The sequence below is a fragment of the Amblyomma mixtum genome, chromosome 3 (genome assembly GCF_055824585.1).
Source record: "Amblyomma mixtum isolate Tamu chromosome 3, ASM5582458v1, whole genome shotgun sequence".
NCBI classification, from domain to species: domain Eukaryota; kingdom Metazoa; phylum Arthropoda; class Arachnida; order Ixodida; family Ixodidae; genus Amblyomma; species Amblyomma mixtum.
The window spans coordinates 344,893,550-344,908,114 of NC_143014.1; the positions used below are offsets into that span (position 1 = coordinate 344,893,550).

Below are 14,565 nucleotides of genomic sequence, written 5' to 3' on the forward strand. Positions count from 1 at the left end.
AACTGTGAGCTTGCTTTTTACCTCTATTTCGTGCAGTGCAAAACTACTACATACAGCCGCGTGCAAAAGGTTTGCAGCATGGAACTTGCATGGAATTCCAAATTTTTGTCTATTAGTACTGAGCATGAAAATCGTGAAAATTTGTCGCAGTCATAACGAGATTTAACCGCTAAGCATTTCACTTTGAGAAGTAATGCATTCGCTGCAGCAGAATATCGTTCCTGAGTTTCATTCTGCAGAGGCTTTTAAGGTGGATCTAATGTTAATAGGTGGTTATCAAGATTAACCACCCAGGTTCATCTAGTATTGCAAACAACAGGATGTCTAAAAGTGTTCAACCAGAACACATGTCCTTTTTCAAGTTGAAAATCCTATGGAAATAAAGTTTCTCAGAACAAGATTTTCATAGATTATTAAAGTTGGTTATACTACATAAAGCTTGGAACATTCCTATGGATGAGAAGCGCTCACAAGAGTTGCTGAATGAAGTCCAGTTTGCCTCCTAACGCTTTATGTAGCCGCAGTAATGAAAGCTCGGGGCACCTCCGATGCGATCGAGATACGCGGCAGTAATGCCAGCGAAGCTCCACCGACGCTCAAACAGTGGCCATAACCGCGAGAATTAACGCTGTTAGGGGTCATTTTCAGGATACTGTAGGCGCGAATAGTCGCTGTAGCACGTAGCGGCACGCCGACTTGTGTTGCTTTCGTTGTTAGAAGGTCGCTATTACTAGACCCCAACGCATAAAACGCGGGCGCCCCTACCGTTCTCTATTATCCTCCCTTCTGGACAGGATGATAAAGGTAAAGTTTACGGAACCTGGAATGAGCAGGTCGTAAAGGTAACCGACTTATACGGGTGACAGTGTACGCCAATTGTATTTTTTTTCGCGCTGCAGGAACTTGCATGGTTTTCAAGATCAATGTATTGACTACCCATGCACGAATTACTTTTGCACCAGACAGCGAAGCGTTGCTGCACAAAATGAAGCAAGGAAAGGAATATAAGACTTGCATTTTCCAGGCCATGCGCTGTATAATACTGTTGTTTGTTTTTCATACATATATGCGTTCCGACGGCAAAATCGCTCGTGCGCTTGGATCAGGTAGTCAATCGTATTTCGGAACCCTCCGCTACGGTGCTTCTCATGGCCCGAGTGCTGCTTTGAGACGTTGAACCCCATGAATCAGTCAATCCACGCGCTAGGAACACGAAAAACAAACAGAAGAGCGCACACTGTAGTGCGTCAGGACCAGCCAGGACCGTCGCGCACGACATCGCATCGTCTGCTGTGGGGGTTAGTCCAGGCGACACCTGGCGGTAACTTCGGTCCCTACACAACAGTTTTTAGGTCCGCGCGCCGCCGTAGGGGTGGCGTCAGTGAGCAGGTCGGAAGTTTATAGAGGGGGTCGTGGTATTCACATCCTGAGTAAACTGCTTAGAGTTCCTACGTCGAATATTTGCTGTTGCCTTCTCCTGCGTTGGGCAAGTGGAAGATGCCGTGGTCGTCAGTTCCGCAGATGCCACATCGGTAAGCCGCTGCCACTCCAGATGCAGGTTCCTGTTGAGTTGTCAAAGGGCATGATCTACGCATGTGGCCAGGTCGGAAGCAACTGTAGCAACAGAGTACAGTGCGTTTATATGGCCAAGCCTCTAAAATGCTCCCATAGTAGTACAACCAGGCTGATGGTGTTGGTGGACCCTGCAACATGACGATGAGAGAACGCCCATTTCCCCTATAGCGTGCTTGGATCACTTGGCGGGTGGCACCGTAAAGCTCACGCTGAAGGGTGGGCTGTTCCTCGTTAATACGGCATTGCTGACAATACAAAGTTGTAAGTCGTATCCGTTAACCACGTATACCTGCACCGGCAAAAAGACTTCGCTGGTAATTGTACTGCACTGTAGAGTTCGCGAACGTTTCAACGCAGGGAAGTTCAGGAGCCACAAAGCAGTGATGCTGGACTTCCTTCTGGCCGTAAAGCCGCGAACGCCTTTCGTTCCGAAACACGCATCCAGGTTCGAATGCAGAATCCTGTTCGGAATATCTATATGGCTCCTCGTTGCCAAAGATTGACAGTCGCTTTGTAGCTCGCCGAGCAGTGGGCAGACACAACTGGGCGGTCTAGTGTTAGGCAGGAATGCTTCCCTCGTGAGAGCAAGAAAGCAATGCAGACGAAAGAGAACGGAGGGCAGGCGCAGGCGCCGCAGCTTATCAAACAAGAGCACAATTTCGGAAGTCTGGCCCATGATCAGGAGGTAGTTCTACAGCCGGGAATGCCATTGAACCAAGCGGTGCCAGCGAGGATACCGTCGCCAGCATCTCATCGGAGGCACTAGGCCGAACCTCGGCGCGCAGTTCAGCTCCAGGCTGTGTGCCGCGCCTTCTCGAAGAGTATTCTATTTTTGCTGGCTTGGCGCGCTTTCACCAGTCAATCCCGATATATTGCTCACCATGCGCACAAATTAAACAGCTGGTCACGCCTCTCTTTCCGCGAACGGCAAGACCCACGCGCTCGCCCAAGCAGCAACCTTCCAGGCGCTGTCGAGGAGGAGGGAGTAGCCAAAGAGGGTACGTTCGCAGCTCTGCACACTTGCACTGACATCACAGAATAATACTGCACAGAAACAGCAACACTGCCGCCATAGCACCCAAAACTGACTAAGGTCGAAGCAGTGGCATGGCGTCAACTTTATAATAACACGTATCCTAACCTATATCACAAACACTTGTTCTTCCCCACCCTCAAACGGACAAATGCACAGGCTGCCAAAAACACCGACCTACACTGCCGACCTACACTATTAGATTTGGGCCTGCACGTCGCCACCCCGCGGTGTCCCACCCACAACCTCAGCCACTTCCCCTTGGCACGATGCCCTGTCAGGCACGCAGCCAACCGAGCAGCACCGGCTCATCAAGCCTGTCAAGAAAACAGCGGTGGCTAACCGCGTCGGCTGAGAGGCCTTCTTGAGACCTGCGTGACCGGTATGAATCCGCAAGGCCAGCGAAGCTGTTCCGGCGGGACCGTGAGATCGTGGCAGCACACATAACCCTTGACTGAGGGCTGCACTCAAGCGGACAAGCGCAGTATAGTTTTTGATCAACCTTTCTGATCCTCCTTCCCCTCCTCCAGAAATGACAGCGTAACATTTGCTATATTGTCACATAATGGTGACTAAAGTCCGGCGAACAGGAAAACAGCGAGAATGGCTTCTAAACGAAACTTTCTATTTGGGCTGACTTGCGCCCTCATAGAACTGAATCACTCGGTGGTGGCGTAGCAACAAACGTGCTCGATGGTCGTCGAACAGAATGCCCGACACTCTCCGCCGTGCTCTCTTTAAAGCTGATAGCGAACTTCCGAGATAAAACTTGGAAAGCACCGACCTGATAGTCCAGTTCCCATAGCTGGCGATGAAGCCTGTGCGGGCCGAAATAGCGGCGCAAAAGTTTTTCACTCAATCCGCGCTGGCTAATGGGCGTCCAAACCAAGACTCGGTCTCCTGGCTTGTATTCTGCATTGTGTCTTCGCAGGTTGTAGCGTCTGGAGTCGGTCTGCTGCTGGTCTTTGGTCCGTAATCGGCAAGTCTTCGGGCTTCTGCGCGTTGAAGGCAGGCGGCGACGACGTCGTTATCTTCTTCGGTAACGTTGGGCAGCATGGCGTCGTGCGTGGTTGGGACCTCCCTGCCATGGAGGAGCCGAAAAGGAGTCATCTGGGTGGTCTCCTGCACTCCGGTGTTGTAGGCGGAGACAATGTAAGGCAGAATGACGTCCCAGGTCTTGTGTTCGGCATCGACATACGTAGCGGGCATATCAGCGATTGCTTTGTTCAGGCGCTCGGTCATTCCGTTGGTCTGAGGATGGCATGCAGTTGTCCTCAGGTGGCTGGTTTGGCTGTAAAGAACGATGACTTACGTCCGTTCCGCCGTGAATGCTGCTCCTCTGCCCGTGATGAGCAAATCGGGGGCGCCGTGTCACAAAAGAATGCACTGTACAAAAAATCTGGCGACTTCAGCTGCTGATCCATTCTATAGGGCTTTTGCCTTGGCGTAGCGGGTCAGGTAGTCGGTCGTTATAATAACCCACTTATTTCCAGACGTTTACTTCGGAAAGGGGCCAAGAAAGTGCATGCCGATCTGCTTAAAGGGCCTTGATGGGATTTCAGTGGGGTTCAAAGATCCTGCTGGTCAGGTTGGAGGGGTCTTTCGTCTTTGACAATCTCGGCAGCTTTTCACATAATATGAGACATCGGCAGACAGTCGGGGCCAGTAATACTTGTCTTGAATGCGGCGGAGGGTGCGAGAAACAACGAGATGGCCAGCTGTCGGCTCGTCGTGTGAAACCTGACCTGTGAAGTTTTGTTCGCTGCAATGTTCTTCACGAAGACATCATTCTGTACACAGAACGAAGAAAATCCTCGCCTGAATGAGGCAGGGAGTCAAGGAACCTTGCCTTCCAAGTGCTCAATTTGACATTTTAAGTCATGGTCCAAGCGCTGCTGCTGTGCTGGAGCTGATGGGTCCCCGGAAAGCGTCCTCATGGTCTTCAGGCGGCGATGCATCTGCAGGGGCACGTGAGAGGCAGTTGACGTCATAGTATTGCATCCGGACTTGCATCCGAACCCCTGGAGGCGCAGGCTGCACTGATCGAGGCGCACGGAGGGGTCCTTCAAACTGGCAAGCCAGCACAGTGCGTGGTGATCCCTGACCACCTTGAAGGGTCGTCCATACAGGTAGGGGCGGAATTTCGATCTAGCCCAAATAATGGCAAGACACTCCTTCTCAGTTGTCGACTAGTTAGCATCTGTCTCGGACAGGGAACGGCTAACGACGCGTTTACGTCTTCCAGTCCGTCAGTTTTTTGAACGAAGACAACGTCTAGGCCCACGCTGGTTGCGCCGGCAAGAATTTCAGTCTGGGCGTTTTCAGCCAAGCGCGCGAGGATTGGTGGGGCCAATAAACGACGCTGAAGTTCCTCGAAGATTTCTATTTGCAGCGCTTCCCTTTAAATGCCACATATGCATTTTTCAGGCGGGTCAGAATCTCGGCGATGCGCGAAAAGTTCTTGACAAATCGTCGGTAATAAGTGCGCAGTCTGAGGAATCTGCGCACAGCTTTCTTATCGGCCGGCGGCGGAAATAGTGCGATAGCAGTAGTTTTCAGCGGGTCTGGCGCACTCCCTCCTTCCTTACTATGGGGCCTAGAAAGAGCAGCTGTTCATAGGCAAAGTGGCACTTCACTGCTTTCAATGTTAATCCGGACTAGAAGCCTTCGTCGTGGGGGAAGACAACGGCATGGCTACAGTGGAACGCCGACTAACCCCGAGACGCGCGTTGGGTGAGCGCCTGGATTGCCATGGAAGCTGCGTCTGCCTGCCCGGTGGAGCGAGCGTTTCACCTACACCGAGTGTGAACGCGCGTTCGAAATGCGCGGGAATGCCGCTCGAGGACATTCCGGCGTCTGTGCGATGGCATCGTTCTCCCTCTCCCAGCGCGTGACGGCGATCTGTCGTGACGTCATGTGTCACGTGGTATGTCACGTGGTGTGATGTCACTGTACCACGTGGTCTGCACTGCGTGCAACCACAGCGACGGCGCGAGGTGGACCCCGTCTTCCTCTGTCGTGACGTCATGTGTCACGTGGTACGTCACATGGTGTGACGTCACTGTACCACGTGGTGTGCACGGCGTGCAACCACAGCGACGGCGCGAGGTGGACCCCCGTCTTCCTCTGTCGTGACGTCATGTGTCACGTGGTATGTCACGTGGTCTGACGTCACTGTACCACGTGGTCTGCACGGCGTGCAAGCACAGCGACGGCGCGAGGTGGACCTCCGTCTTCCTCTGTCGTGACGTCATGTGTCACGTGGTGTGACGTCACTATACCACGTGGTGTGCACGGCGCGTAACCACGGCGAAGGGCTGTAGTGTAACTCTAGAAATATGCTTCGCATAAAAAGAGACAGCTTCCACTCGCCCCGTGCCCTTATTTGGGCGCTTTCTCATGAGCTCAGCTTTGCTACCTGCCCGCGGTGCCCCACTCAGTGCAGATTTGTTCGGATGGCGCCGGAGCCACGGTTCGCCTATTTGTTTGCAGACGTGCCGCACATACGGTGGAGCCGGACCAAACATGTTTCCTTGTCGCCGACGCCATGAGCCTCATTTCGTTTCCGTCGAGTAACGCGATACAATGCGCCGTGGCAGCGGCGTCATGTTTACGAGGCTCCAGAATCTCGCAAAGCCGGCTTCTAGGAATTAGGAAGAGTAGATAGCGGTCCAATCGGGTTTTTTAAATGGCGTTTTGAGCTGTTCCTTCCAGCACTACTTCTGGCCGTAACGACCCAGGTGCGACTTTGGCAGTTGGTATACGCTATGAGCGCTTGTTGTGTCCAGGGGGTGTGACGGAGCGCTGGAGGTTCCGGCACCTCTTCGTACATAGATCGTACCCAACAGCTGCACCAAAAATGTCACGGACGCCGGTAGAACGTTCTATCAGTGGCAGAACAGTACCTTGCGAGCACACAGGGCAGAGCGCAGCCGGCAGGCCCTAGCACGAGCAGAAGAGGACGAAGTCCGGCGCCACCACCGCCGACGTTCTACGCTCCTGCCCCTACCGCGCCGTCCCACCGATTCCCGTGGCTGCCCCTTCGGCAGCAGCAGACACCACCTTTGGGGTGAACAGGGCCAAACGAGAAGGACGGCTGTCTGCACCCACAAGCGCCCTGCAGCAGCCCAGCCAGCGGCAGACAGCAGCTTTGTCTGAACCTGCCGTACCTGGCCCCAGGGTGCCCTCCCTGAGGAGGTCCGTGGCAGGACCCTCTGTTGGTGCAGCTTCCGGGAGGAGCCTCCAAGCGCCAGCGAGTGGTGCACTGGCGAGTGGCGTTGCCAAGCGGGGCCCAGCACCCAGGCTGTCGGTGGTGCCCGCGACAGAAGCTGCTTCACGAACATCGCTGAGGCCACCGGCTAAGACAGCTGCAGCTGGCCCAAGGACATCTTTGGCCGTACCACAGAAAGCGCAGACACCAGCCGGCCAACTCACAGCACAGGTGGCAAGGCAAGCACGCAAGCCCAATTCACAGCCAGCGCCACAACCAAAGCCAAAGGCAGCCTTGGCACCTCAACTGGGCCACTCCCGCCTTCCACCTCCCAAGACCAGAGCGGCTGGTGGCCTGCCTCGGCCGGCTGCGTCCAGTGGGGCATCTTCCAGCCGTGCTGCACCGCCTCTGCTGCTGCAGATTGTGGAGTCCCCAGTGGCGACCCGCCTCTCCTCAACACCAGTGCGGTTGCAAGAACACTTGGCATGGCCGTCCACAAGCGTTGATGGTGATGGGGACTCTGCGTCCCTGGTGCAGTCGCCGCCCATGAGCCTGTCGATGGTGGAGCGTGAGATGAGGCGCATCGCCCAAGTCCTCCAGGAGCTGGCAGCCACACCCCTTGTCGACACACGCCCGATCACACTGGTCGACCTCTCGGTCTCAGACCCCGAGTTGGAGGGGGATGCAGACCCGGTACCCCGCTGTGCCCTGTTTCAGTCTCCAGAGCAACCCAGGAGCGCTGTTACTGAGGGGGACAGTTGGCTGATATCACTAGCCTCTCCGGCCCCGCTGGCAGAGGCCAAGGCTGGTGTCGCTCTGCCCATCACAGACCAGGAAGGAGTGCTGAAGGACCCGGTAGCACTGACAGACTTGCTTGGCTCTCCACCACTTCTGGGTGAGACCAAGCGTGACACGTCCGAACAGCCGTCCTTGGTTGAAGCAGACAGCAGCAGCATTTGCCCCACCACGGCCCTTGACCACCAGTGAAGAGGCTGTGCCGGTGGACTCGTGCGTCAATGAAGAGGGCTTGGATGTACCCAATGCAGAGACCACCTTCGCTGTAGCGCCCATGCCCACGCCTCCACCCACGGCAGCTGTCCCGAGGAAGGCACCGTCTAAAGCAGCAACGGCGGAGGACACCACTGTGACCCTGGGGCAAGGTGTCATTCCACGCAGGCCTTTGGGACAACCCCTTCCACGCAGGAGCATGCTGCCGCCCCCGTCGCAGCGTGCTGGGCGGCTGTCCGTCCCCTCCAGCGCCACTGTGCCTCGCGGCCGGCTCAGTGTTGCCCCTTCGGCAGCAGCAGACCGCACGGGGGCGCAGGTAGAGTGATGTCTTGTGAGGTGCAAGCCACTCACCGCCTAGAACAGCCAAACTCATAAGTGGCCTGGCAACCCTGACTGTCTCCGCGCGTTCCCTCTCGAAGTGCCGGGTCGGGGAGAGAGCCTTCAGCCGCGAGCGGAGACGCTGCCGTCTGTATTTGAAGCCTTTTGTTTGTAACTGTTCGACGGTAGAATAAATACATCCGTGCTCACATATGGCGCAGTCGACGTCCCGAACCTCGGTGTAGCCCGCCCATTCGAAGCCGCAAGCCACTTCACCGAAAGCCAGAGTCAACGTGTGTCGAGCACCAGCAGCCAAAGCCCAACGCCCGTCTCACCGCCGCCGCCGCCGCCATGCCGCTCATAAACTGGGAGGAAGCCACCGCCTCGGACCTCGCTGGTTTTAGAATGGACTTCTTGCGAGATGAACTATCGCAACGCAATTTGGACAATACTGGTTCCAAGGACGAACTTATTTCTCGCATCCTTGCTGACACTGCCGCAAAACGAGTCCTGCTACCGGAAACAACTGGATCAGTCACCGAGACGCAGCCCGCTCCAACTCAAGGTGACCAGTTTTTCCAGCCTATGCCAGTGTTCAGCGCCGACCCCGTACAGAATATGCAGATTTTGACCGCCTACCTTCAAAATCAACTAGCTTTGTCACTGTCACAAGCCTCTACGAGAGCAGTGCACGTAACAACTTTGCCGGACTTGTCATCAACGCTTCCGACATTCAGTGGCGACGGAGGGTTATCCGTAACCCGATGGATAGACGATCTCGAGCGCACCCAACAGCTTGCCTCTTGGGAACCCGCTACCCTGCTAGCCATCGCCCTCTCAAAACTTCGTGGCCCAGCCGCTGACTGGAAGGAAATCACTGGCCACCAGCTAAAAACTTGGTCAGAGTGGAAGGAAGCGCTTATAGCGCAGTTCGGCGAGCGACTGTCGCTTATACAGTGGCAGGAACTTGTCGGTGCGCGTGAGCAAAGCCCCGGTGAGAGCCTGGTTACCTATACTTTCGCCAAGCTCAAGATAATTGGAAGGTGCCCACTTTCATTGACTGACAAAGAGCGCATCGAATATTTAATTCAGGGCATCCGTGATGAGCAAGTGGCTACAGCGATCGTCGTTCAACGCCCGAAGACTGTCCAGGATTTCGTAAGCATCGCTTCAGAAGTTGATCGTGCCATGGACCACTCTCGCATGACTAGACTGACAAAGCCATCCGCGCCAATTTCAAGTCGACAGCCGCGTCCTGTCACCTCCAGTGCTACAGCCACGACCGAGAGCACTGCAGACATCCGCCAGCCTTCCCAACCTATAAATAGCACCTACCAGCAACCAAACCGTGCAAGGCTGCCGCCCTCAAGAATATCCAACCTGCCACCTGCTGACCAAGAACATCGGTACGAGGCAATCTCTTCCAAGTATGGTGCACCTGCCTACAGACGAGGGCAAGACCTAAGCGAAGCAGTATGTTATAGCTGCAAGAAAAAGGGCCATCTGGCTAGCAACTGCACTGAGAAAGGACAGCCCTCCCGAGACAACACGCAAACAATCCCTAAAACGCCAACAGCTTGTGTTGGCCGCACTGAGGACCCTTTGCTTGGATCCATGCTCAAGTGTGCGGTTATCACTGCTCACGTCAAGGGCCTTGGAGAGATCAATGCCTTCCCAGACAGTGGTTCCAACGTCACTATCCTCGCTGCCAGCCTAGCTGAAAACCTCAGCGTAGAGCCGTGGACAAAGCCACCCCTTCTCGTCGTAGGAGGAGCCTCCGTCGCGCCTCAGGGATCTGTCTTCTTGCAAATCAGCGTAGGCCCCCTCTCTGCAATTGTGGAAGCAGCAGTCCTTCAGAGAAATGCCCTTCCCCTTATCCTGGGAGAGGACTGGTTTTATGCTGCTCAAGCGGAACTTCATTTCAGACCACCACACCTTCCTGTTATCTGCCAGCCCTCTACAAACACTGTCGTGCTGTGCAAAGAGGAACTGTTACCGCGTATGTCCAATGCAGTGATACTTAAAACATCAACTTTGTCTCGCTTTGACCCACCGCATACCACCAGCGAACCCCTACAAATGGATTTTGAACCAGACGAACACGAGCCCGTGTGGAGCAAGCTCAACAAGGCAGCCCAGTCTCAAACTCAGCCAGCAGACTACAAGAGCCCAGCCCAGCCAGCCTCATGCAGCGTATTTCCTTCTGAGCCATGTTCATCCACGCCCAACAGTTTCCCTGATATCATCATCGGGACCCAACTCAAGCCCGAAGAACAGCCAGCAGTGAAGCAAATAGTGCACCGCCACTCACGTCTCTTCGCTACCAGTCCTGATGACATTGGCCTTTATGAAGGCATCGAGCACGAGATCAACTTACTGCCGGATGCAAAGCCTTATGGACGGCAACCATACCGCTACACAGCCAGTGATCGGAAGTTCCTCGAAACCCAAACAGCATCTCTTCTTCAAAATGACATCATCCGTCCTTCATCTGGACCTTGGGGATTTCCTGCCATCGTCGTGACGCAGAAAGACAAAAAGAGGCTATGTGTTAACTACATACCTCTTAACAGGATGACCATAAATGTGCTCCAACCACTGCCTCGCGCCGACGACATTTTTGACGACCTTGCAGGAAGTTCTCTCTTTGCAATCCTTGACCTCTGCTGCGCTTATTGGCAGATTAAAGTAAAAGATGAAGACCAAGAAAAAACCACCTTCATCACGCACCAGGGAACTTTCAAGTGGACAAGAATGCCATTTGGGTTGAAAAATGCACCAGCTACCTTCCAGAAAGCGATGCATCAAATATTTTTTCGACTCAAAGCCCGACAGTCAAGATGTGGTGTACGCACATATCTTGACGACATCATCGTGTTCGGTGATAACTTTCCAGAGTTTCTCGATCTCCTAGACGAGACCCTCACTCTCCTTCTACAAGCCGGCTTCAAAGTTTCTTTGAACAAATGCAAGTTTGCTGTCCCCAGTGTGAAGTTTCTGGGATTTATGATCTCGGAACAAGGGAAACAGCCAGACCCATCAAAGATTGCCGCAATCATGTGCATGCCCACGCCACGCTCGTCAAAGCACCTGTTATCTTGGCTTCAGACAGCTAACTTTTACAGGCGCTTCATCCCGAATTTCTCGAAAGTTGCCGCACCTCTGCAAGCTGTCATCCGAAAGGCTGACTTCGAGTGGACAGTTGAGTGTCAACAAGCCTTTGAAGCCTTTCGTGCCGCACTTACAACAGCACCTATACTGGGACACTTCCACAATGAAACGGCTGTGCCTATAACCTCTACAAAAGATGCCTTGAAACATCTCCACTCAGTGTTTTACAGGTTCGGTGCTCCTGACCATTGTTTGTGTGACCATGCCAAGTCATTTGAATCACACCTGCTCAAGAACTTCATGCATACGCATGGTGTGAACATACACTTCGCAGTAGCTTACAGGGCAGCTAGCAACAGACTGGTGGAACGTGCCAATGCCACACTTGTGACCGTCCTCCGAAAACTGTGCAACAATGATCAGGCACTGTGGGTCTCCAAACTCGACCCAGTGCTAGTGGAGCCCACATGCGAAGCCGTGCAACCTATCCCGAGTCCTGACGAAGACAATGCCGAGCAAATGCCACCTATGACCAATGAGCCGGATCAGCCAACTGGTTCAGCGAGTCAGCGACCTCAGCGTCACCGTGCACCACCCAGGCGACTGCTTGACTACGACTTTGCCAAAGTAGACTAATGTTCCTGTCCAAGAGGACTTGGACTTGCAGGCGGGGTGGGATGTGAGGTGCAAGCCACTCACCGCCTAGAACAGCCAAACTCATAAGTGGCCTGGCAACCCTGACTGTCTCCGCGCGTTCCCTCTCGAAGTGCCGGGTCGGGGAGAGAGCCTTCAGCCGCGAGCGGAGACGCTGCCGTCTGTATTTGAAGCCTTTTGTTTGTAACTGTTCGACGGTAGAATAAATACATCCGTGCTCACAGTCTAAACTAAGTGCGGCAATATATGCATTTGTTGACCAGCGATATTGCCAAAAACTTTGCGATACCTGACTGGTCTCGCGGTTTTATAGCTGGAACTGCATCTAATGAAAGAATAAACAGCACAATGTGTGCTGGCTAACAGGACACCATAGTGCAATGCAGACGTCGTCTTGCTGACGTAACCGCTGCAGAAATGTTTTTCGCACACATGCTTCGCAACTAGGACATTCACGACACTAACACATTATCCAGTAACTTTACGTAGGGAATGTCTGCAGCGCTCGGTGACGCGTAGGCTGCGAAAACGGGCGAGTCCTGTCAGTTATTCATACCGTTACCTCGATACCACACTCTCAGGAAACCAAGTTTAGGATGCAGTGGGTAAGCGTGGTTGATTTTATAGAATCGGTAGTACTATATAAGCAAGTAGTGTCGATACCGCTATCGATAGCACTATCAATAGCACTATCAAAAGAACTATCGAGAGTGCTATCGATAGTACAATCAATAGAACTATCGAAATTACTATCGATGGTACTATAGATAGTTTTGCATCACTTATGTGAGGGCGAGTTAAAAATCTCCAAATGCCACCCCCTTCCGGAAAGCTATTTCTGTATCCCCTGTCAGCACACGGCTACTTTGGCACTTGAACGTAAATTTTATGGCCGCTATTGGTAACTGGATAGCCTTATCTGCTCACTGCTAGGACCGAGTTTCAGTCCCTACCGAGACATCCGCGTTTCAGGGGAGCCTTCACTGCGTAGTTGCGATGTCCTTCGAAAGTAACCGCCGAAATCACAAAGGCGGCTCGACTCGACCTTCCACCTCCACTCCGTGGAGTGGAAGCCCCTCCTCCACACAAGGGACGGGTTCAAAAACGCCACGCGGCGTTTTATCTTTCGAGTAGCTCCTTAGGAAAACCATCTCCAACTACAGTGCTCCAAAAGAACCACTGTACCCTTTGAAGTAGGCGTGAATGGCGTACGAGGGACGAAATTAAGGTGAAAATTGGCCGTAACACGTCATGTCACTGTCAATTGCATGACTGTTTTGTCATGTTGCGCGTCTGAAGTACTTTTTTTGCGAGCTGCTTGAAGAAAGCAGCACCGAACAACGACAGGAAACGCATTCCCGTCTGGTAACTGTCGCGGCCAGTGACGTAGCGTTTGCGTATAGGGCATGCTCCATGGCTCCACCCATGGCACACTGGCGTAGGTCATTTGGGAGTGCTGTGATAAAACTGCCGTTCGGAAGTTTTATGAATGTTTTCTCAACCCCACAGACGAGTGGCCAAAAGCAGGCTGCTTCTACGCAGCGCTTTGTAATGCTTGATCCCTTTGTAGCCAATTGTACTGTCCAAAAGCGAGCACTGTTTGCAGTTTGGAAGCCAGCTAGGAGCCATAACTGCAAAGGCGCTTGAAAAGCCTTCCCTTCCGTCGATCACGAATATTTTTACCTCCTTACGAACGAAATCACCCGCTTCCTCGGCAGCAAAGCCTCACTCTTTGAAGGCGCGCGTACCCTGAGGTGCCGGGCAAGGTATTGATGCGTAAAGCACAGACGATTGCACTTCACAACCACGCCTTCGGAGCATTCAGTTCCCGCTATGCAATTCGCCATTGCCTTCAAGTTCTCCGCCGTCTGTAGAAACTTCACAACGCGGGCGCGCTCAGCAACTCCGAACTCAGTAGCCTGTGAAACATGGCTGATGTTGTCGGTGGCGACTTGTAATTTTCCCGTGCCGTCTAAGCGTGGTTCCCCAAACAGGTGCAAAATCGAATGCAGCGACTGACCAAAATTGCCTGTGCTGTGCATCAGCACTATCATGATTGGGCATCGGTCTCTAGCCTATAGTCGATTAGCCGCCGGGCTTTCTCGGGGGCTGACGAAGAGTCAGGAAAGGAGTCGCGTGCTCGACTCCCGGCAGAGCGACAGACGCGACAGCAGGAAGTGGGTTCAGAGACGTGAGATGCAGAGACATCACCGAATCATGCATAACGAGTGCATAAATATCATTGGGCTGTTGAGCACAAATTCGCGAAATATGATCCCAGACGTAGCGGCAGCACATCGACGGAACACAATTGCAAACAAGTAGTACATATCTGTGTGTGTGTGTGTGTGTCTGTGTGTATCGGAGAGAGAGAGCAGATGGAGAGTTGTAGACGATAACCAGGAGAAGATGCTCGGTGTGCTGCCCTGCACTGTGCGAAAGGCATTGAGGGAGACAGGGGGGGAAAAATGGCCGAGGCTTAGCTAAGGTTAAGCCTAGTCAGATTCGAAGCATATTGGTGGCTAGGCTTGGTAATACATTGCTTTCCTTGTTTGAATACTTGGTCATTTTAATACAACCACTAGAAGCCTTCGTCGTGGGGGAAGACAACGGCATGGCTACAGTGGAACGCCGACTAACCCCGAGACGCGAGTTG

The 14,565-nt window shown here is 53.4% G+C and overlaps 1 pseudogene; it reads left to right on the forward strand.

Moving 5' to 3' along the window:
- LOC149356213 (uncharacterized) overlaps positions 1-14,565 on the forward strand; it is a 37,619-nt pseudogene that overhangs the window by 2,179 nt on the left and 20,875 nt on the right.